The sequence below is a fragment of the Maniola hyperantus genome, chromosome 27 (assembly GCF_902806685.2).
Source record: "Maniola hyperantus chromosome 27, iAphHyp1.2, whole genome shotgun sequence".
Taxonomy (NCBI): Eukaryota; Metazoa; Arthropoda; class Insecta; order Lepidoptera; family Nymphalidae; genus Maniola; species Maniola hyperantus.
This window is the reverse complement of record NC_048562.1, coordinates 1,098,013-1,121,503: the sequence shown is the minus strand read 5'-3', so window position 1 is coordinate 1,121,503 and position 23,491 is coordinate 1,098,013. Positions and strand designations below refer to the sequence as shown.

The 23,491-nt window shown below is 38.4% G+C and overlaps 2 protein-coding genes across 2 annotated transcripts in view; both read left to right on the top strand.

Annotated features, from left to right (window-relative positions):
* Window positions 1-23,491, top strand: part of LOC117994665 (UBX domain-containing protein 4) — a 137,170-nt gene that overhangs the window by 41,475 nt on the left and 72,204 nt on the right. The gene's annotated exons all lie outside the window — the stretch shown is intronic.
* Window positions 16,579-23,491, top strand: part of enc (encore) — a 72,019-nt gene continuing 65,106 nt past the window's right edge. Inside the window, exon 1 of the mRNA XM_069507868.1 lies at window positions 16,579-16,997. The gene's annotated coding sequence lies outside the window, so the exon portion shown is untranslated. The remainder of the gene's footprint in view (window positions 16,998-23,491) is intronic.

The window sequence follows — 23,491 nt, the reverse complement described above, 5'->3', positions numbered from 1 at the left end:
CCTAAGATGGAGCGCGCTTGCCTATTTAATGTGGTCCGTAATTTTTGTAATCAAATTAAAAAATTTTTATATCAGAGCTCAAGTGGTCTCTAATATCTAAATATATAAAAGGAAAAGGTGACTGACCGACTGATCTATCAACGCACAGCTCAAACTACTGGACAGATCGGGTTGAAATTTGGCATGTATATAGCGATTATGACGTAAGGCATCCGCTAAGAAAGGATTTTTGAAAATTCAACCCCTAAGGGGGTGAAATAGGGGTTTGAAATTTGTGTAGTCCACGCGAACGAAGTCGCAAGCATAAGCTAGTTACTTATTAGTTACTAGATGATGCCCGCGACTTCGTCCGCGTGGATTTAGGTTCTAAAAATCCTGTGGGAACTCTTCAATTTTCCGGGATAAAAAGCTTAGCCTATGTCCTTCCCCGGGATGCAAGCTATCTCTGTACCAAATTTCGTCAAATTCGGTTGAACGGTTGAGCCGTGAAAAGCTAGCAGACAGACAGACAGACACACTTTCGCATTTATAATATTATATAATACTAGCTTATGCTCGCGACTTCGTCCGCGTGGACTACAAAATTTCAAACCCCTATTTAACCCCCTTAGGAGTTGAATTTTCAAAAATCGTTTCTTAGCGGATGCCTACGTCATAATAGCTATCTGCATGCCAAATTTCAGCCCGATCCGTCCAGTAGTTTGAGCTGTGCGTTGATAGATCAGTCAGTCAGTCAGTCACCTTCTCCTTTTATATATATAGATTAATATAAGTTATTACTTAAGTTATTATTAGTTTACCCATGACGTTATATTAGATTAGCATATTAATGCAAATCAAAACGTTTATATTAATATTTCCGTTACCAAGTACCTAAACGCGACGTTCTACACTAATATTATAAATGCGAAAGTGTGTCTGTCTGTCTGCTAGCTTTTCACGGCTCATCCTTTCAACCGATTTTGACGAAATTTGGAACACAGATAGTTTGCATCCCGAGGAAAGATATATGCTATTTTTTATCCCGGAAAATCAAAGAGTTCCCACGGGATTTTCGGAACCCTAAATCCACGCGGACGAAGTCTCGGCCAACATTTAGTCTAGTTTGACATAAAAAATAATATTATGCAAGGCAAAAAAGCCGTGACTAGACTAGCCGTGATAGCGCAGTGGTTATAAGACCTAGCCCACCTAGTGGTATTCGGGATTCCTATAGTGAGGAAACCTGTATACCTGAGAGTTTTCCATAATATTTTCAAAGGAGTGAGAAGTCCATTTTAAATCCATCCATTCAATCCAAAAAAATTGTCCAGTGTGGTGGACTATGACCTAAATCCCTTCTCATTCTGAGAATCCGTGCTAAGTAGTGCGCTGGCAATTGGTTGATCATGATGATAGACGTCCGCCTTCTTTTCGGGAGGTCTGGGGTTCAATCCCGGGCACACACCACTAACTTTTCGGAGTTATATGCGTTTTTAAAACAATTAAATATCACTTGCTTTAACGGTAGGACCCCATCCTGAGGAAACCTGCATGCCTGAGAGTTCTACATGTTCTCAAAGATGTGTGAAGTCTGCCAATCCGCATTGAGCCAGCGTGGCAGACTGTGGCCTAAACCCTTCTCACTCTGAGAGGAGACCGCGGCTCAGTAGAGGGCCAGTAATGGGTTGATCATCATGATGATGATAATGAACGTGACAAACTTACAGCTAAGTATCAAAAACTTTATACACTTGCGTGTTCCTAATTAATTTTATTTAGCTAGCTAAGTAGATAGATCTTAATTATCATAGAAGCTACTTTGCTATTAATTATGCTTATTTACTTAAGTAGGTACTTAATAATAAAAATTTATTCAACACTACCAAGTCAACAATCTCCTATTTTTGATTAAATTATGTTGAAAAAAATAATAATATTGAAATAAAACACTGAATTTGAACTTAAAATACTTAGTACTGCTTTAAAAGGTCCTAGAACCCTAATTACCTGAGTCACACACACACACACACACACACAATACAGTATACAAAGTAGAGTTTAGTCAAGCAGTATATATATACCTATAGGAGATGACCTATAAAAAAGTTTTACTAAAACAGATTCAGTACGAGATTCAAATAGGTTTAAATCATGGATTTAGCGAGTAATAATTCTAATTATTTGTATGCTTTCAATAATTATTATTGCTTCGTTAAAGATGAAATAATTGCTTCTTATAAGAAGAAATAATTACTGCTTAAAAGAAGCAATAATTGAAACCTATTTAAAAATGGAACGTAATTTGCCACTTCATTGAAAAAAAAACAGATTAAAACCTCCATACCTGATCAGGAATCCAAGTCTCGATTGCACAATAAAAAAAACAATAAGAACCTATCCACACGTGTCTAGTTCACAGATTCACAAGCATAACTGAGATCACACGGCGGGGAATAATTCCGAACCGATCACTATGAATTGATTATACTTATAAAATCATTTAAAACCCGAACTGGTCGAATAAATGTTAATTATCGTTTGGCGCCAATAGATGTTAACGTTGTTAGGACGTATGCGATGTGGTCCGTTGCCGGATTTAAAAATAATATTAAAAACAAAAAATCCGCGAACACGGGGTCTGTGTGGAACGCGGTGTGGCAGCCTTGATGAGGGATTGGCGAAGCGGGTTCCGTAGACCAACTGTTACGGGCTCGAAACAACGGATTGACATGATTTTAGGTTTAGGTTTAAAGACGTTTATTCTCATAAAGACAAAGTCACTTACATGAGAACTTAATTCTAAGAATAAAGTTTACAAATATTCGCCATTTAGGTACTCATTCAATGCATTTGTCGAATTGATTCGCATTACTCATAATGTGAGCAGCTAATTCAGTTTTAAATGCATTGAATGAGTGTAGATTTTTTATGTGTGCAGGTATTTGGCTATAAAATTTAGCTCCTTCATAGGTTAGGGTTTTTCTGCCATAATTTGTTCTAGTTTTGGGTAGGATAAGATTTTCTATGAATATAAAGAACAGGAAAGAGATGGGCTATTTTATATCTCGGAAAATTAGATTGGTTCTACTTAGATTAGAGGTATTTGATACAGAGATAGCTTGCATCCTGAAAATGTGTATTGACTACTTTTTACCCTGGAAAATAAAAGAGTTTTTGAGTTTTTTTTTAAATTTTATTATGGCAAAAACAGTCATTACAAACAATTACTTATAAATATAGTCGCATACTTATATATAGACAAACAATGCCGAACAAGTACATACATAATACATAAAGTTATTAAATCATTAATCAAATTAATATATTCGGGCAATTTTGTCAATAAATCAAACCTCGAGAACCTCGAGTAGTGAAATGAGCATTTACACCGCTTGGATAGAAGGATCATCGTAATAGTTAAAAGATAGGCAAGATTATATCAAATTCGTAACAAGATTTCGTAACAAAAGTCGTACAAAACCTTGAAAATAGAATCAAGACGGATAAAGGCTTCGTATAATTTATACTTTACCTGATAAACAACGAGATTTCGTAGTTTATTGTGCAATCGACCTATTTATAGTCAACTATATGATGCTTGCGACTTCGTCCGCGTGGATTTGGGTTTCTTAAACTCCCCGTGGGAACTCTTTGATTTTCAGGGATAAAAAGTAGCCTATGTCCTTCCTCGAAATAAAAGCTATCTCTGTAGCAAATTTCGTCAAAATCGGTAGAGCGGATGGGTCGTGAAAAGCTTGCAGATAGACAGATAGACCGACAGACAGAGATAGACACACTTTCGCATTTATAATATTAAGTATGGAAGTATGGATTTACGGATTTTAAAACGCACCGCACCGTTATTACGTAATAACCATTTTAACTTATCGATTAAACGTAAAAAAGCACGTAAAATGACGTCCACGTTTGCGCATTTTGTCGTTTTATAAAAAGTTACTGATTTGACTAGTTGTCAAATACCGAATTCCACACCGGTTTTTTCATAATTTTAAATTCAAATTTACAGATTTTAAAACGCACCGCAACTCGCCGCACCGCAGCGCGCGCTCTCTATCCGATCGACCGTTTCCACGTCACCCCCACGGAACTCCATATGCCTTCTCTCAAATGTCATCGTTCAAGGTCAGCGGGCGACAATCAACAAATGTTTTTCCCCGCAAAATCTGTGAACTATAGAACTGCATAGAAGCGCGCGCAATTTGGAATCAATTGGGTATTTGCCTGTGTCAAAAATAAATTATTTCTCAGTGTTTATTAAGTAGAGAGTATTCTAAAATATGTAAAATCCACGCCCTTTGTTAGCTGTTTTAAGTGTAATAACCATTTTAACTTATCGATTAAACTTAAAAAAGCACGTCAAATGATTGTGACGTCACATTTGCGCATTTTGGCGTTGCATAAAAAGTTACTGATTTGACTAGTTGTCAAATACCGAATTCCACACAGGTTTTTATAGATTTAAATTCAAATTTACAGATTTTAAAACGCACCGCAACTCGCCGCACCGCAGTGCGCGCACTGTCTATCCGATCGACCGTTTGCACGTCACCTCCGCGGAACTCCATATCCCTTCTCTCAAATGTCATCGTTCAAGGTCAGCGGGCGACACTCAACAAATGTCATATGCAAATATCATGGCGGCACCGACACACGTTGCCACCTACCTACAATCTATGTATATATTTGCTATTATTATTATAACTTGCTACAAGTCCCGCAAATTGCTGTTGCGCTGGAACCATGTATCATTAACATCGAAATGACGTAATTTTGCCGTCAGCCGAAATAAAAATATACCATCAGCTCGAAACTTCAGTGTAGTGCTGACGTAACTAAAATGGCGGCCACACGCATTAGCAATTTGCGGGATTTATACCTACTTACTTTGTTTCAAGTTTGTAACGATGGGGCTGGCATATAGGTCACCTATAAAATCCTCTTGAAAAATAGGTAAGTACGAGCAATAATACTTTATAATCTATAACTTATATACTAATTTCTATCTATATTTAATCTATATATGTACTTATTTGGGCAGTGTACTCCAGATAGGCAAAACTCATTTTGGATGTGTTAAACACAAATTGGATGTGTGTCTGTCTCTTTCTCTCACTCACTCCCCCCCCCTCTCTCTCTCTCTCTCTCTCTCTCTGTGTGTGTGTGTGCGTGTGCGTGTGTTTGTGTGTGTGTGTGTGTGACAGAGTGGTATAGACTTATAGAGCAAACATTGGCTGGATTGTACTATAATAATTCTGATTCATCAATCTGATTTAACGGCATTCCGAACCAGTGGTAAATTAAACTAGTTGACGATTCAAAAGCACTTGTAAAAGTTTACTTGAATAAAAATCTATTCTATTCTATTCTATTCATCTTCGATGGATTTAAACACTATCATCTATTAGTCTGTGGATTTATAAATCTACCATTGATGTATTCTAGTGAGTAGTGACTAATTACATCAACATGGCCGACGGTTAATCGACGAGCGAGAGCGTCAACTAATTAGTGGCAATTATTGACAAATAATACCTAGATACCTAGTTGTGTCGTTATAATAGCGTAGTGGTTTAGACGCCCGACGCGTGAATTTAGATTTTCGAAAATCCTATGGGAACTTTTTGATTTTCCGGAACAAAAAGTAACCTATGTCACTCTCCAGGTTTTCAACTAAATATATCCATGTAAAAATCAGGCCAATCCGTTACTCCGCTGCGGCGTGATTGAAGGACAAACCAACAAACTAATAAACTATGTGTTAATCCAGGATATAATCTATCTTCATTCCAAATTTCAGAAAAAACCGTCCAGTAGTTTTTGCGTGAAGGAGTAACAAACATACACACACACATGCAAACTTTCGCCTTTATAATATTAGTCGGGATTTCAAGGAGCCGCTGAATTGAAGAGGCGCAAGATTCCTTACAAGAGATGGGTGTGACTCGTTAGGAATTCAGTTAAATTTTTCTCCCATCGAGTTACACGAGACGTATGCCCAACAGTAGACGTCTATCGGTTGACGATGATTCAGTCAAACAGAGTGAAAAGTCAAAGGAGGGAAGGTAGGTATTTATAAAACTTGAATAGATATGTCAGCTGTGAAGATAGCCTAGTGGTTAGGACGTCCGCCTTCTAATCGGAGGTCGGGGGTTCGATCCCGAGCACGCACTTCTAACTTTTCGGAGTTATGTGCGTTTTAATTAATTAAATATCACTTGCTTTAACGGTGAAGGAAAACATAGTGAGAAAAGCTGCATGCCTGAGAGTTCTCCATAATGTTCTCAAAGGTGTGTGAAGTCTACCAATCCGCACATGGCCATCGTGGTAGACTGTGGCGGTTGCCACAATAGAAACTAGATGGCGCTGTTCAATCGATGACATAGTCCCGAACAAATGTAACGCCGACAGTACTCGCAATAACAGAGTGTTCTGCAATCTGGACTATATATAGAAGTTTCAAGATACAACCGTCGGCCCAGCTGGCGCTACCGAGCACAACCAACCGCTCGGTGGGAGATCTCCCCTTTGGTACGGTCGAGCCTGCACACCGCTCCCGTACAAGACTATGGCCAAAACCCTTCTCATTTTGAGAGGAGACCCGTGCTCTATAGTGAGCCGGCGATGGGTTGATCATGATGAATAGATTTTGGCCAGCTAGATGCTAGCGCAAGAATGTATTAACGCATAACATATATCAGCTGGTCGCTCATACATTATACATGGGCTACCCGGATGTCTGTGTAGTGTAGGAGCTGGAACCACAAATATGACATGCTACAATACAAAGCCACGCAGGCGTCGTTCTAATACAACGTGATTACGCGATCTTCGTATCACAGTTGTAGTAATCATACATAAGTTCACTCAATCACAACAACTGAGATGGTTCATCATCATCATCAGGCTGTGGACATCCACTGTTGGACATAGGCCTTCCCTAAAGAGGCGCCACCACACCCGATCCTTAGCCTTCCTCATCCAGCCACTTCTCGCCAGCCTCTTTATATCGTCAGTCCATCGTGCTGGAGGGCGTCCCACACTACGCTTGCTTAAACGCGGTCTCCACTCAAGGACTTTTCGTCTCCAAGGACCATCGCCTCTACGACAGGCATGACCTGCCCACTGCCACTTCAGCTTGCTAATAGTTTGGGCTATGTCAGTGACCTTGGTTCTCCTCATTTCGGATCTTATCCCTCAGGGAAACTAACATAGCCCTCTCCATAGCTGAGCGACTGTGAATTTGTGAACAAGGCCGTTTGTCAGCGTCCACGTTTCAGCACCATAGGTGAGGACGGGAAGAACACACTGGTTAAAGACTTTCGTCTTGAGGCACTGAGGAATTGACGATGAGACTTGACTCAATTTCCCAAAAGCTGCCCAACCTAGCCGAATTCTTCTGTTGGCTTCCTCGTCGAAATTGCTTCTACCTAATTGAATTATTTACTGAGATAGTAACAATTTGAGAATCACTACTTTTGACAGAACTAAAGTTTAAATGTCCATTAAGTAACAGGGTCGCAGTTGCCAGCCCGATCGAGCGGTCGTCTCCTGGACTACAGCATCACAATAACTTGAACCGTTGGCGTGAGTGACGTCATGACGTAACGGCCGTCGAATGTATTGTACGAGACAAGTCGAGATGGCAATCGGGGAGGGAACACCCCGCACACCCGCACAGCCCCCGAGCTAAACCGGTGCGGGCTAGCGCGAGTGACGTGCGGGTGTGCGGAGCGTCCCCCCGCCTCATACCCCGATTGCCATCTTGACCTGTCGCGGACTATACAACCTTCAACTTAGACTGCCTCTATTATATCTCTACCTACATAGTATAAAATAACGTCGCTTCCAGCGTCTGTCTGTATGTATGTTCTACCTACATAGTATAAAATAAAGTCGCTTCCCGCGTCTGTATGTATGTATGAACGCGTAGATCTTTTAAACTACGCAACGGATTTTAATGCGGTTTTCACCAATAGATAGAGTGATTCAAAAGGAAGGTTCATAGCTATAGTTTAATTCTCAAAAAATTAGAGATCCTTAGAGAAATTGAAATAATGTGAATTAAGTCGGAAAAAAATCCTCTCATTTGAGAGTTTCCAAGGTACCTCAATGACACCACATTAGTATCTACATTGCACCCATGCGAAGCCGGGGCGGGTCGCTAGTTATTATAATAATATTGTGTTTCATTTTAGAGGTACATAATTATGAGTAAAATGTATAGAGATACATTATCAATATAATCTTTTTATGATTTGAAAAGAGCTACAGATGAGTTTCTTGCCGACTCTTTTCAGTGGAAGCTACATTCCGAACACCAAAATCTTATATTTATTTCATGTAAGACAACTACGGAGACCCCGTTGTTTGACCTCACTAGGTGGACGAATGACATCAGACGAGTCGCAGGGAGCCGCTGGATTCAGGCGACGCGACGCAAGACCGTGGCGTGTGGACTTTACGCGTGGTTATATATATTATATTGTGGTTATGTATATAAGTATATTATTATATTATATTAAATTAAGTATTTTGTAATACGCGAACGAAATACGAATAGGTAACGAACAGACAGACATACCCTCGAATGTATGTATATGTTACCTTCAACTTAGACTGGTTCTATTATACGGGGTGTAACCAGAACGCTAGCAAAAACTTAGCGTTATTGTTATACTTAAACACTATCCAATACCAATAACCATTTGCCCCATTTTGTAGTTTTTGTGATTTAGCATTTTTCAAATCCGCAATGTATAGCGTGCAAAACTCGGGTCAACGCCCCGCCTACAACGCGGTATTGACTCCGAGTAGCCTACTTATGCAACGTTCGTTGACCTCTAGCGTCAGTCCTATTTACGATATATTTGCAATATATCGTAAACTATTATAAAATGCAGGATTCATTTCATATATTTTTTCGCGTTCTTTTTTGTGGTATCATAATCACCTGTTTTCGTTTTAAGCATACCTACTTCATTTGAAGGTAAAATGTAAAAGATCTCACCGAGCGATAGAATCTATTTCATAACATTTGATTTGATAATTAGGTAAGTATTTTTTATTTTAAAAAAGCCACTTTATTGCATAATATTTTTTGTTATGGCGAAAACCCAGCCAGGACTCTAAATCCCGAATTTCTATGTCTACACTAATATTATAAAGGGGAAAACTTTGTTTGTTTGTTTGTTTGTTTGTTTGTTTGTTTGTTTGTACTGAATAGGCTCAAAAACTACTGGACCGATTTTAAAAATTCTTTCACCATTCGAAAGCTACATTATCCACGAGTAACATAGGCTATATTTTATTTTGGAAAAAAATAGGGTTCCGTAAGATATTTGGGTTTTTCGGACACAAGGTGTAAAAAATCAACCAGAAAAGTTACTTATTTTGCGTACGCTGCCTAAACTATAAAAGATAGAACCATAAAATGTTCTAATTAATTGTAGATCTTATAAATATCTACAAAAAAGTCCGCGACACACTATACCCATCTATGTCGAGTGAGGCACAGCAACCATTTTTTTATTTAAAAATCTTGAATTTTTTTTGGACTACATTTAAACGCGTTTATTTTACTCATGCTATTAATCCTTATCAAAATAAATGATTTCATCACTAAGAACAGTTTATGGAGATAATATTTGGTCTTTGAATGATTAAAATTGGACGTTTGGTTTTGAAGTTATGGCGAAATTAAAATATTACGATTTCTGCTGCACGGCCCGTTGTATTATATAAAGAGGTAATGTCGTTAAGTTTGTTTGTAGGGGGTAATCTTTAGAACTACTGAACCGATTTTAAAAATTCTTTCACCAGTAGAAAGCTACATTATTCCTGAGTGACATAGGCTATACGGGATCTTTAAAAACCTAAATCTACGCGGGCGAAGCCGCGGGGATCAGCTAGTATAGTATACAGAGGCAGATTATCGCTAAGGCAAAATAGGCACGTACCTAGGGGCGCGAGGTTACGAAGGGGCGCGCGCGATCATGTAGAGTTCCATTACCTGGCCTACCTAATTATCCCTACTAAGTAGAGTCATCTTGGAGTGACCGAAACTGCCTCTTCTTTGATATAGCAAAGTGTCATGACGTGATGTTCTTCATTCGTTCACATAAACAGTATAATCAGTAATCACCAACAATCAGCTATGCATTGAGAGGATTCCTCGTTCTTTTGAAATTAGTTAGTAATTTTTTTAATATGGCTGTTAGGGGCGTCCATGAGGTGCTTGCCTAGGGCGCCCTCGACATTTAATCCGCCTCTGAATGGACAGAAGACGCGACGGTGAGTTGACATTATAAATGGTTTTTACATTTCACCACGCATCCCCAGTAAACACCCAGGTACCATGGCATCGGAATTTCGCCGCGTCCGGTACGGGCTCCGATTTGCATATGCCATCCGTCCCGTGCTTTAGAGCAACATTATTCACGACATTTTTATAATTTTAAATTACTTAAAACTAAAAAAACAGGTGTACAGGTGAAGACCTTTCATATGATACCCCACTTGATATAGTCACTCACTTCCAAACTTGAAAATACTAATTATTAGTTCATGACCACAATTTAATTTTTTTTGTGTGATCTAACCCTAAATTCACAGATTTTAGATTTTTCCCCAAATGTCAGCTATGAGACCTATCTACCTGCCAAATTTCATGATTCTAGGTCACCGGGAAGTACCCTCTAGGTTTCTTGACAGACAGACAGACAGTGATCCTATAAGGGTTCCGCTTTTCCTTTTGAGGTACGGAACCCTAAAGCCTTGTCGAGACCACCGCAGCGAGGGAATTGTATCCAAGATGCTGGCGCCTGGCAGTATTGCCCCTTTGAATGGCCAAATGCCAATCGTGATTCTTCATGATCATGACCATATCTTGCGGGAACTCTTTGATTTTCCGGAATAAAAAGTAGCCTATGTCACTCTCCAGGTCAGCTGCGTTGCTCCGTTGCGACGTGATTCAAGGAAAAATCAACAAACAAACACACTTTAGCATTTATAATAAGGGTACTGATGAAAGTATCAATATTGATCTGAAATAATATGATGATTTAGGCTACATAATGGGTATACCTTATGCATGTACATAGATGTGTATGTACAATTATTATATATTATTATTATTATTTATTTATTTATTATTTAATTAGAACGGCCATAAAGCCAATTACACTAATTAAACTACGAGTACAAACTAACATAAACATACATACAAAAATTGTTAAAATTATAAATTTTAAAAAGCAAAATTATAAATTTTCACAAAAGTGCAAAATCTGACCCATGAGGTCAGCCCATTTGTCAGCAAATATGTCACAGCGAGGGGACTCGAATTATATTATATAAGTAAGTATTATATGTGTGAATTTATATTATATATTATTAATAGATAGAATAGATAGATTAGATATGTACGATTAAAATAATTTCGTGGCGCCACCCGAATCAGGGTTCCTACTGAAAACCAGCGTTGTATGTCTTTGTACTTGTGCAAGACATATGGCATTTATGCTGAGTAGGGACCTTTTTTTTCGGGTTGTGCCACACATTTTTTTTTTTAAATAAAGAATATTAGCCATGGTAATGACTAATATTCCCCTTTCCTCTCCAATTAAGCGTCAGGCTTGTGCTAGGAGTAGGTACGACAATAGTGCAACGGGCGGGGTTTGAACCGTCGACCTTTCGGTTTTGATACTTTATTCCGGCGCTTCTTCTACTTGAGGTCTTTTGACTTTACTACTCAAGTATTAGAGGCGTCGGGATAACCTAACTGGTAATGTGTGTAGCTTTAAAAAATAAACGTTTTTCTCTTTCTTCCTTTAAATAAACAAAACATTAGCGCCCATGGCCAGCGTGATAGGCTATGGCCAAAACCCTTCTCACTCTGAGAGGAGACCCGTGCTCTGTAGTGAGCCGGCGCGGCGATGGGTTGATCATGATGAATGATGATGATACATTGATTGGATATAGGTAATTTCAACGTCAGCTGTCAGCTGTATTATTTATCCGCCATCTTGTTTTTTTTTTCAATTCTATCGCTAACGGAATGCAAGGCTCTGCCAGTCACGAATGCATGCAATAAAAAAACCTACGTTCGACCGGTCTGTCTAGACTTTAGACTTAGGTAAAACCAGCGCTCTAAGAGCTAATGGATATATTTTAGCTAGGTAACCTATGTTTAACATGTATTAACTAGATTCTTCGGAATATGTAAAAGGAAAAGATGACTGGACTTTATTTTATTTAGATACAAGTTAGCCCTTGACTGCAATCTCACCAGGTGGTAAGTGGTGATGCAGTCTAAGATGGAAGCGGGCTAACCTGGAAGGGGTGTGGTAGTTTTTATTAAACTGGTCTGACTGACTGATCTATCAACGCACAGCTCAAACTACTGGACGAATCGGGCTGAAATTTCTCATGTAGATAGTTATTATGACGTAGACATCCGCTAAGAAAGGATTTTTGAAAATTTAACCCCTAAGGGGGTAAAATAGCGGGTTGTGTGTAGTCCACGTGGATGAAGTAGGAGGCATAAGCTAATTAGGTATATTAATAGACTGCAATATTGTACATTGTGGAATCAAGCAAATAGTCCTTAGAAGGTAGTTGGCTATAAGTAATGCCCCCCGCCTGCCTGCATGTGCTAACATATTTTATGTAAAATATATAACCTTATAAATTTTTTTGCTTTTCGGTTACCAGTTACTATGACGTAGGTATGGCAGTCGGGTTTTTAGTTTTATTCATTAAATAAATATAAATAAATAAAAAAGCTTTTATTATTCCTTACATGCACATACTTAATTTTACTTAGTTTTTAATTTTATCTTATTATTAACATTATATTATATATACAATTACTTTTAATCTTTTCTTATTATTATAATTTATTTATTTATTTAAGTATGTAGTTATTTACAATTGCAGGTGCTACCTGGCTTGGACCCACTCACGAAATCTCTTAAATATTTTACATATATATATATATATAATGTATATATATGTTTTATTCATTACGTAATTTTATTTCTTGTGCTGTGCTATCTACCTATTTGCCAAATTTCATGATTCTAGGTCAACGCGTTGACGCGTGTCTGTCACGAAAACCACGCCCGTTTACCATTACCCGAGGGTAATACCCTATAGGTTTTCGTGACAGACACGACGGACCGACAGACAACAAAGTGATCCTATAAGTATTCCTTTTTCCTTTTGTAGTACGGAACCCTAAAAATGTGAAAATGTTTCCATGAAACTTGTGACCATCTCCTAAACTATTCTACATCTAACGTAAAGATCACTGGTCAGGCCAGGACTAGGTCATACAGCGTGGGTTGCATATCTATCTACACCCAAGTTTTTAGGGTTCCGTACCTCAAAAGGAAAATAGAAACCCTTACAGAATCACTTCGTTGTCTGTCTGTCTGTCGTGTCTATCAAAAAAACCTACAGGGTTCTTTCCGTTGACCTAAAATCATGAAATTTGGCAGGTAGGTAGGTCTTATAGCACAAGTAAAGGAATAAATCCGAAAACCGAAATTTGTGGTTACATCACACAAAAAACACATTCAATTAGTATTTTCAATTTTCAAAGTAAGATAACTATACCAAATGGGGTATCATATAAAAGAAAAGAGCTTTACTTGTATATTCTAAAACAGATTTTTATTTATTTTTATGCATAATACTTTTTGATTTATCGTGCGAAATGTCGAAAAAAGTAGGTACGGAACCCTCATTGCGCGAGTCTGACTCGCACTTGGGCAGTATTTGTTAAAGTACTTAAGTAGGTATTAATATAAAAAAAACCGTGATAGCCTAGTGGTTAAGACATTCACCTCCATTCGGGACGTCGGGGGTTCGATCCCGGGCACGCACCTCAAAGTTTTCGTAGTTATGTGCGTTTTAAGAAATTAAGTATCACTTGCTTTAACGGTGAAGGAAAACATCGTGAGGAAACCTGCATGCCTGAGAGTTCTCCATAATGTTCTCAAAGGTGTGTGAAGTCTGCCAATCCGCACTTGGTTAGCGTGGTAGACTATGATCAAAACCCTTCTCACTCTGAGAGGAGACCGGCGGGGCGGTGATTACGTATCTCGCGACAGGCTTGCAACAGACGTAAATCTCGCGAACATTGCTGTCAAACTTCCGGCTAGAGAGAGACAGCAATAGCCACAAAGCAAAATAACAAAAAGAAGAAGAGAGACAGCAAATGAACTATCGCATTGCTACTGCTGTCGCGTTGCTGTCGCCACTGCAACGTTTTACGTAATCACCCCGCCGTTCTCAGTAGTGAGCCGGTGGCGGGTTGATGATGATGCACAAATTAAATTAATTATACAAACAAGTTCTTTGTACTGTACGACCTTAGCGCAGTACAATGTACATTTTAGAGAAGGATATTTTTACTTCACGACACGATTTCGACACGATCCTCTGACAAAATAAGTTTTAACCGGAAGACGCAGCGTTGGAAGACCCACCTAGGTAGACGGACGATATCAGACGAGTCGCAGAGAGCCGCTGGAATCAGGCGGCGCAAGACCGTGGCGTGTGGAAGTCTCTACAAGGGACCTATGTCCAGCAGTGGACGTCTATCGGTTGATGTTGATGATGATGATAAAAATGATGTCACAACGGAGCAACAGATCGACAATTTTTTGGATGGATATAGGTAGTAAAATACTTAGAGAGTGACATTTAGGCTACTTTTATCATGAAAAATCAAAGAGTGATTTTTAGAAACCTTAATCCACATGGACGAGGTCGCGGGTATCAGCTAGTCACACTAATATTATAAAGGCGAAAGTTTGTGTGTATGTGTGGGTGTATGTTTGTTAATCTTTCGCGTAAAAACTACAGGACGGATTTGGTTGAAATTTGGAATGTAGATAGACTATACTTTTTATCCCGAGGGATTTTGTAAAACGAAAATCCACGCAAACGAAGTCACGGGCCAGCTAGTAATATTATAAATGCGAAAGTGTCTGTTTATCTGTCGTGTCTATTTTCTATGACCTATCCCCTTAATCAGTTTTGACGATATTTGGTATAGAGATAGCTTGCATCCCGGAGACGGACGCTACTTCTTATCCCAGAAAATCGCGGGATTAAAAAGATTTTTCACTGTCGTGTCGTGTAAATGCTCACTCACGACATTCGACTAGGCGAGGCGACATGACGTCACACATACCTGAAGAGGTTCTTAGAAGGACTACACCCTACCACGAGCTACGAAGGTTTCGTATGCGAAAATACCTATTTAAATTTCTTTTTCACTTCTCATGCTCCTAAATTTTTTTTATGCTGGCTGTAAGCGGACTAGAACTGCTTTTCATGATCTTGTGCACAAAGTGTTTATAGGTAAAAACATAAAAATAAGAGTAATTTCTGCGGAAAAATATTTTTATGTTAAAAAATTTAAAAATATTTGTCTTTTACGCCATGTGACGTCATTAATCGCCTTCCGTACAGCGTGACGTTAATAATAATTAATTACCTATGTTAAAAAAAATCTAAATTAAAAAAAAAATCTCTTTAAAGCGAGCTGCAAGTTATTCCGCAAGTAGGTACTTGCAGAACTGTTTACACTACGAACAATATTGTACATGTACATACATTTGTGACTTGCGGCAAGTCTAGCAAGTTACAAAACTTGCGGAAGTGATTGTTTACACGGTAAAAATAACTTGCGGAAGTCAACTTCTGCAAGTTTTGTTGCTAATCTAAACCTTGCTTAATAATGAGTTCTAGCTCCATATAAACCACCGCTATAAAAAAAATCACATCATTTTATTATTACAGTCTGACCCTGAATTTAGATTTATGTTAAAAAGAAAAAGAAATTAGAACATCCTTGTTGTTTTCATTGTATGCCTTCTCCAATGAGAACAAGAATAAATTCTTGGCTGTTTGTAAATCAACGGTCTCGTCATTCAAGGTTGTAAAAATTACCATTTTTGGGACAAATCATGGCGGGATTAGAATTTCACGATGATTTGGTAATACTGTTTGTTAGTTTCGCATTCGGGTTTATTTGAATTTGAAATAGATTCAGCAGCAAGTCCTTAACCTAAATAATAAATAATTAATTTTACATCCAAGTTTTTTTTATCAGCAGTAACTGCCCTGCTAAGCCGAAAGGCGCCTATGGCGCTATGTCTGAGATAGGTCCTTTTTGTTTTTTTTTACACAGGAAGGTATACTAAGTATTTATGGATAATTTGGCTCAGTAATAATTAAAATCTATGGTCAAAAACACGTACAAATAAGTTGAAAAACACAATTTACAAAATGTCGTTTTTCTCAAAACTTAATGCGTTTCGGCTTACCAGGCAGAATATTATCAGCTAAATATGAAACGGCTGTTTCAAATAGTTTTGTGGCCAGCGCCATCTAGTATTGGATAGCAATAGTTTTATTTTTATTACCTACTAATGACATCTATCGACGCCTTTTTAGTCCTATAAGCGCCATCTAGCGACGTAGTAGCTAAACTTTGTAACGCCACCATTTTCTAAAACTAAATAGCAAATTCGGCAGAAACAGATGGAGCTAATTTTTCGCAATGGATGTTTTGCGCATGTCAAAATAAAATGTCATTTAATTTTGTGAATTCGTAAAATCGAGTTGATTTCGTGAAAATACACGGACGTGGTTGCCTCCAATTTCGGACATGAGCGTCTTTCCGCTTCGGACCATTGTGTTCTTCGTGTAATGTAGATAAATGTGATTTTCCTTAGTTTTAGACCGATATGAATTTTCGCAATTTCCACTGAAAAAAAAAAATCTGAGAATTTTTCCCGATTTCCCAGGTATTAGGAAAGTGTTGTGTGTTTTCCTGGCTGTGCAATGGACATAAAGTGGTAGATTTTCCAACATAGTGATCAGTGCTTGCAATTTTCTATTTCGGACATTTAGTAGGGTCTAAATTTACTTCTAAAGGTGATGTGATAGATTGGCTTGGGAGAGACGCAGAAAATTGCGTAAGTACCTACTTTCTTTCTTCCTAATATTATCACGACCGAATTATTCTTGTCATAATAATTAAAAGCTGATCTAATACCTGACGAATTCAGCACCAGGCACTAATATAATTTTTGCCATTTTTTTTTGCAAAAATGTATGCATTCCAATACATTTGTCATTTTTTTGATATTTGATAATTACTTACAGGAAATAAGATAATTCATCTTAAATGTACACCTGGTTTTGTTCCTGTTTGCATATAATCCTCAATGCACCATAATACACTGGCTAGATACCTTCTTGAAAAGTCTACAAAAAATCATTTATTAGTGTTTTATGCCTTATACCTGGACTAAAATGAAAGGTCTTGTTTTTTTTGGCTTATGTTAGTACCTATGCAATGTCTATCAGTCAGTATAGGCTTAGAACAAAGATATAAAACTTTGAATAGACAAAGGTCAAAAATTGAAGACAAATTTGTACAGTACCCAGCAGGAAAGACATTTAGAAAAAAGTAGTGGTTTCGTAGAGCGTTGTCTATGTCGTTGAGACTCTAAAATGTCACATAGGTATGAGTGACAGAGACAATGCTCTACGAAGCTTAAATCTCTTTCTAAAGGTTGATGTACAATGTTTCCTGCCAGTACTGTGCTCTTGTGTGTATGACACATATCTGTAGCGAGCAGCGACACTAGAGTAATTAGACTGACTTAGCTTAGACTTTAGATAGAATTAAAATGAGACAGAGCTATATCTCTCACATAAATCTGTCTCGTTTTAACTCAATCTTAAGTCTGAGCAAAGTCAAAGTGCGCTCTATAGATCTCAGTCTTAGGGAACTTGTAACAAAACATCTAGGCTTCGACGTCACTGGCAGTCATCAAATGTTCCTACATTTGATGCTAGGTAGCCTATGAATTACATATTTTTCTTATAGTTATAATCTACTAGCTGATGTCTGTAGCTGTAGCTGTAGCCTGTGTCACTTTCCAGGTCTTTAACTATACCCATGCAAAAAATCCTCTCCACTCCAATCCGTTGCTCCGTTGCGTCGTGATTGAAGGACAAACCAACAAACAAACACACATTCGCATTTATAATATGGGTAGTGACTAGATGATGCCCGCGTCGTCTACTTGGATTTAGGTTTTTTAAAATCCAGTGGAAACTCACAGTTGATTCATACTTCCACCCTTATCGCAACATAAATAACTATGTAACTAGGTTACAATCAAAATATCCAGATGGTAGATAACCATGACAGTATGGTGACTTACCACCATGACCTTTCAATGGTGAGGTCAGGTAAAAGGTCGTTGAGTCACAGCTGATTCAGGCCCTTATCATGGGATCAGCTGATTTGTTAGCGCTGAGCTTGCTATACATTAGTCATTGCCTCACATAGTTTGCGTGGATTTAGGTTTATAAAAATTCTGTGGGAACTCATTGATTTCCCGGGATAAATAGTAGTCACTCTCCAGGCTGTGATAGCCTTGTGGTTAGGACGTCCGCCTTCTAATCGGAGGTCGGGGGTTCGATCCCGGGCACGCACATCTAACTTTTCAGAGTGCGTTTTTATTAATTAAATATAAATTTTATTAATTATATATGCCTGAGAGTTCTCCATAATGTTTAAAGTCTACCAATCTGCAGATAGCCAGCGTGGTAGACTATGGCCAAAACCCTTCTCACTCTGAGAGGAAACCCGTGCTCTGTAGTGAGCCGGTGATGGGTTGATCATGATGACTCTCCAGGATAAAGGCTGTCGAAATTGGCTTAGCAGATGGGCTGTTAAAAGGTAACAGACAGATATACAGACACACTTTCGGACTTACGATAGACTAGCTGATGCCCGCGACTTTGTAATATAGTAATAATCTAAATATATATAAAAGAGAAATACCACTCACTCACTGACTGACTGACTGACTGACTGACTAATCACGTAATCCCAGAAACTATAAAGCCTAAAAACTTGAAATTTGGAAGGTAGGTTCTTTTTACGACGTAGGTGTCAGCTAAGAAACGGTTTTGAGAACATCCCCCCCTAAGGGGGTGAAATGGGGGGTGGAACGTTGTATGAAAGTCCTATGTTTTTGAAGTTAAAGACATATAAATCGACATTTAGGTTATTAGCTTTAAATAATAAAAATCTGTATAAGTTAAATTGGGAAATTCCCCCCTTAGGGTGGTAAAATAGGGGCGAAAAGTTTTTATAGAAAAGTTTTAACTATTATTATTTTTACTTGAAATTTGTAATGTAGGTTCTTTCTAGGGGGTAGGTATCAGATAAGAAATGATCTAACTAAATCCTCCCCCCTAAGGGGGTGAAATGAGGGTTGACAAGTTATAAGAAAATCCTATGTTTTTGAAGTTAGAGATATGAAAATTGGCATTTAGGTATTCTGGGTTCCGTGTCTTAAGGTGAGACTGAGTGAGTAGGTAAGTGAGGCCTTTTGCAGCGGGAAAATTTCAGATCTCATGAGAAACCAGAAATTTTACGCGGACGAAGTCGCGGGCAACTGCTAGTTAATAATATAACTCGCGATAGTTTATCGATATCGCTAGTCCATCCCTATCCCACATCGACATTGACCGCCAAATCATAAAGCCATGATGTAACTGGCCCAGCTAATAGCTGTGTGATGACGGTACTAACTCTAATATTACATTATTCTGACGACTGACAGACACATTTGCCAACCGACTCCTATAGTGTTATTTTGGTATTGTTATAAACACATCAAAAAGGTATTCTAGCCTAGTGGTTAGGACGTCCGCCTCCTAATCGGAGATCGGGGGTTCAATACCGGGCACGCACCTCTAACTTTATGTGCGTTTTAAGTAATAAAATATCATTTACTTACTTTAACGGTGAAGGAAAACATCGTGAGGAAACCTGCATGCCTGAGTTCTCCAAAAGTTCTCAAAAGTGTGTAAAGTCTACCAATCCTTTAGTTATAAATCCTTTTGTATAAATATTATAAATCCTTTAGTTATAAATCCTTTTGTATGTAAATACTTGTGTATGTGTAAATGTTGTTGGTTAGTCAAATAAAAAAAATAAAATAAAATAAAAATCCGCACATGGTCAGCGTGGTAGACTATGGCCAAACCCTGCTCACTCTTAGAGGAAACCCGTGCTCTGCAGTGAGCCGGCGACAGGTTGATCATGATGATATATTACTTACAGTGATTTCCACAAATGACTTTCCCACTTTCCTGAGGCGGACCCTTTCATACTTCATAGGGCACTGCATGCCGCGATCTACCATTCGAGTAGTCTAGTGAGTAGGATTTAGTTGTAACATTGCCCACACAAGGTTGACATTTACCAAAGCGTGCGCAAATCCTAACCTTTACAAACACATGAACACATTTGATTTAAAGCAACAATATGTAAAGCTTATTTTTAACCGACTTCAAAAAAAGGAGGAGGTTCTGAATTCGTCGGAATCTTTTTTTTTTTTTTTTATGTATGTTCCCCGATTACTCGAAGACGCCTGGACCGATTTTGAAAATTCTTTTTTTATTTGAAAGGGTATACTTCAAAGTTGGTCCCATTTAAATTTGGTGAAGATCTGATGAACATCTTCGAACATAGATACTGGAACTCCTCAACGGATAAGAGTAAATTGCTCGCGATCAGTGTAATAGCTTAGTAAACAGTAGATTTTTAACCAGTCATAGCATAATTCCATTAGGGCCACTAAAAATTGTGAAATAAAATTTTTTTACAAAAAAAATAAAAACCGACTTCGATACACAAACACTAAAAATTGAAAAATAATTTAATTTATTACCGAATATATTATGTATGCAAGAGTTAATATAGTTCCATAATAATATTTTTTGGGGTCGGTGCCAATGAGGTGCCATTGTGGAGTCTCATAAAAATATGAAGTCTAGACGATTCGCGCAGCTAAAGCTAATTGGCACCGGCACCAAAAAGTATTATTATGGAACTATATGAACTCTTGTATACATAATATATTCGGTAATAAATTAAATTATTTTTCAATTTTTAGTGTTTGTGTATCGAAGTCGGTTTTTATTTTTTTTGTAATTTTTTTTTATTTAAAGTAAGTAGAAAGAGGTTACGATATTCTGCAATGAGAAATATGATGCAGAGAGAGCTAAGTGGAGTACTGCTCTCACCTTTGGGCCGGAGCACCCCAGTACCAACTCCTTCCATTTGATCGGATCCAAAGGCGGGCTGTTCGACTTGTGGACGATCCCAAACTAACTCTTTGCGTGTTCTATCGCCTCTATAATGGAGAGTGTTCCGAAGAGTTGTTTCATCTCATTCCACCCTCCTTTTTCTACAACCGCACCACCGCACAATGAGGAAGTACGTGTTTCAGAATTTTTGGAAATTCAACCCCCACCTCTATTTTCTAAATCTACCCGAGTGAAGCCGGGGCGGGTCAGCTAGTAAATCATAAATAAATTAATGTTTCTGTAGGTAGAGACTATATAATGTAGGTATGTACCATTGACTTATATATTACTTCGTAAGGACAGGGCCGTTAAACAAGCATCGCATCGCAAATGGCATCGACTCATTGGTCCTAAAATGTTTATTTAGCACTAGCTTATGCTCGCGACTTCGTCCGCGTGGACTACAAAATTTCAAAACCCTATTTCACCCCCTTAGGAGTTGAATTTTCAAAAATCCTTTCTTAGCGGATGCCTATTGCCTACGTCATAATAGCTATCTGCATGCCAAATTTCAGCCCGATCCGTCCAGTAGTTTGAGCTGTGCGTTGATAGATCAGTCAGTCAGTCAGTCGGTCATTCAGTCAGTCAGTCAGTCAGTCAGTCATTCAGTCAGTCAGTCAGTCAGTCACCTTTTCCTTTTATATATATAGAAGAAGAAGACTAATGCAACCTCAGTGACGTCTGGATTTCAAACGGGTCGTTCATTCATCTAAGAGGTGGCGCTGATTTATTTGGTTCCAAAACCGTGAAAAATTTTGTTCGCTTGGGCATATCTTGTCATTTATATCGATGGTATGTGCTGTTTGATAGTATACAGGAATCTGTCACGCCGCGCTGAGCGCTGACGGACGACGTCAAAGGTATATTTATACGTGCAAATGTTACCCGTGACGTGCACGCGCTTTCAGCTAACAGTCGTTATGTTGCAGCGCAAACATTGTTGCCGGCGTGTTATAGGACTGACTAGGTAGACAAAAGTAGCTCGACGATGGTTTTCTTATTAGGTCACCTACACATAGTAACATAAATTTTGATTTTTGATTGATTCAACGCCAGCACAGCCTGGTCGGCCGAGGCGACGTTCGCGTTGGCGTGAATAGAATAGAATAGAATAGAATAGAATAGAATGTTTTTTTATTCATGTAAACTTTTTAAAAGTGCTTATGAATAGTCAGGTAGTTTTAATTTACCACTGGTTCGGAATGCCGTTCCTACCGAGAAGAACCAGCAAGAAACTCGGCGGTTGTTCTTTTTAATTTTTCAATTTACAATGTTATTATACCGTACTATACAAGCCATTGTGCATTGCAGCCCCGTGCATTGCTGGAGCGAGTCAAATCCAAGCTTTTTTGAATTATATGAATTAGATATATTAGATAATATTATGAATTAGATAACTTTACAGTTATGTGGCCTGAAGAGGCACGAAATAGGAAATGGTGGAAGTATCGGAGGGAGGCCTTTGCCCAGACGTGGGACAGCACAGGCTGATTTAGATTTAGATTTTAGATTTTGAAGCCTACGTTTTCACCTTATACTATATATCTAACTATTCCTAATTATACCTATGCAAAAATCATGTCGACCCGTTGCTCCGTTGCGGTGTAATTAAAGGACAAACTGACAAACAAACACAATTTCGCATTTAATGTATGGATAGTCATAAATATACTAAAAAATTTAAGCAAAGCTACAATACATGACATTTAAATTTCATGCAATAGGTACCTACCCTAAAAGTTCTTGTTCGATCCAGAAATTGTATGTATTTCCTGAACCGGAGTTTAATCAGCAACATACTCGTCTATGTTGCATATAACTACTTTTTGTTTATGCGTCATCTGTTGTTTGCGAAAATGGCGAAAATAGTATCCCATAATAATTAGGCGATTTTATTTCTAAATGTGTTCATGACTTCAAAACACAGTTATTCATAGAGTTTCATCATCATCATCAACCAATAGAAGTCCACTGCTGGACATAGGTCTCTTGTAGGGACTTCCACACGCCACGGTCTTGCGCCGCCCGGATCCAGCGGCTCCCTGCGACTCGTCTGATGTCGTCCGTTCACCTAGTAGGGGGTCTTCCAACGCTGCGTCTTCCGGTGCGAGGTCGCTATTCCAACACCTTGGGACCCCAACGTCTATCGGTTGTACGAACTATGTGCCCTGCCCATTGCCACTTCAGCTTCGCAACCCGTTGAGCTATGTCGGCTACTCTAGTTCTACGGATCTCCTCATTTTCTCATTGATCTCGTAGAGAAACTCACACACACACACGCACATAGCTC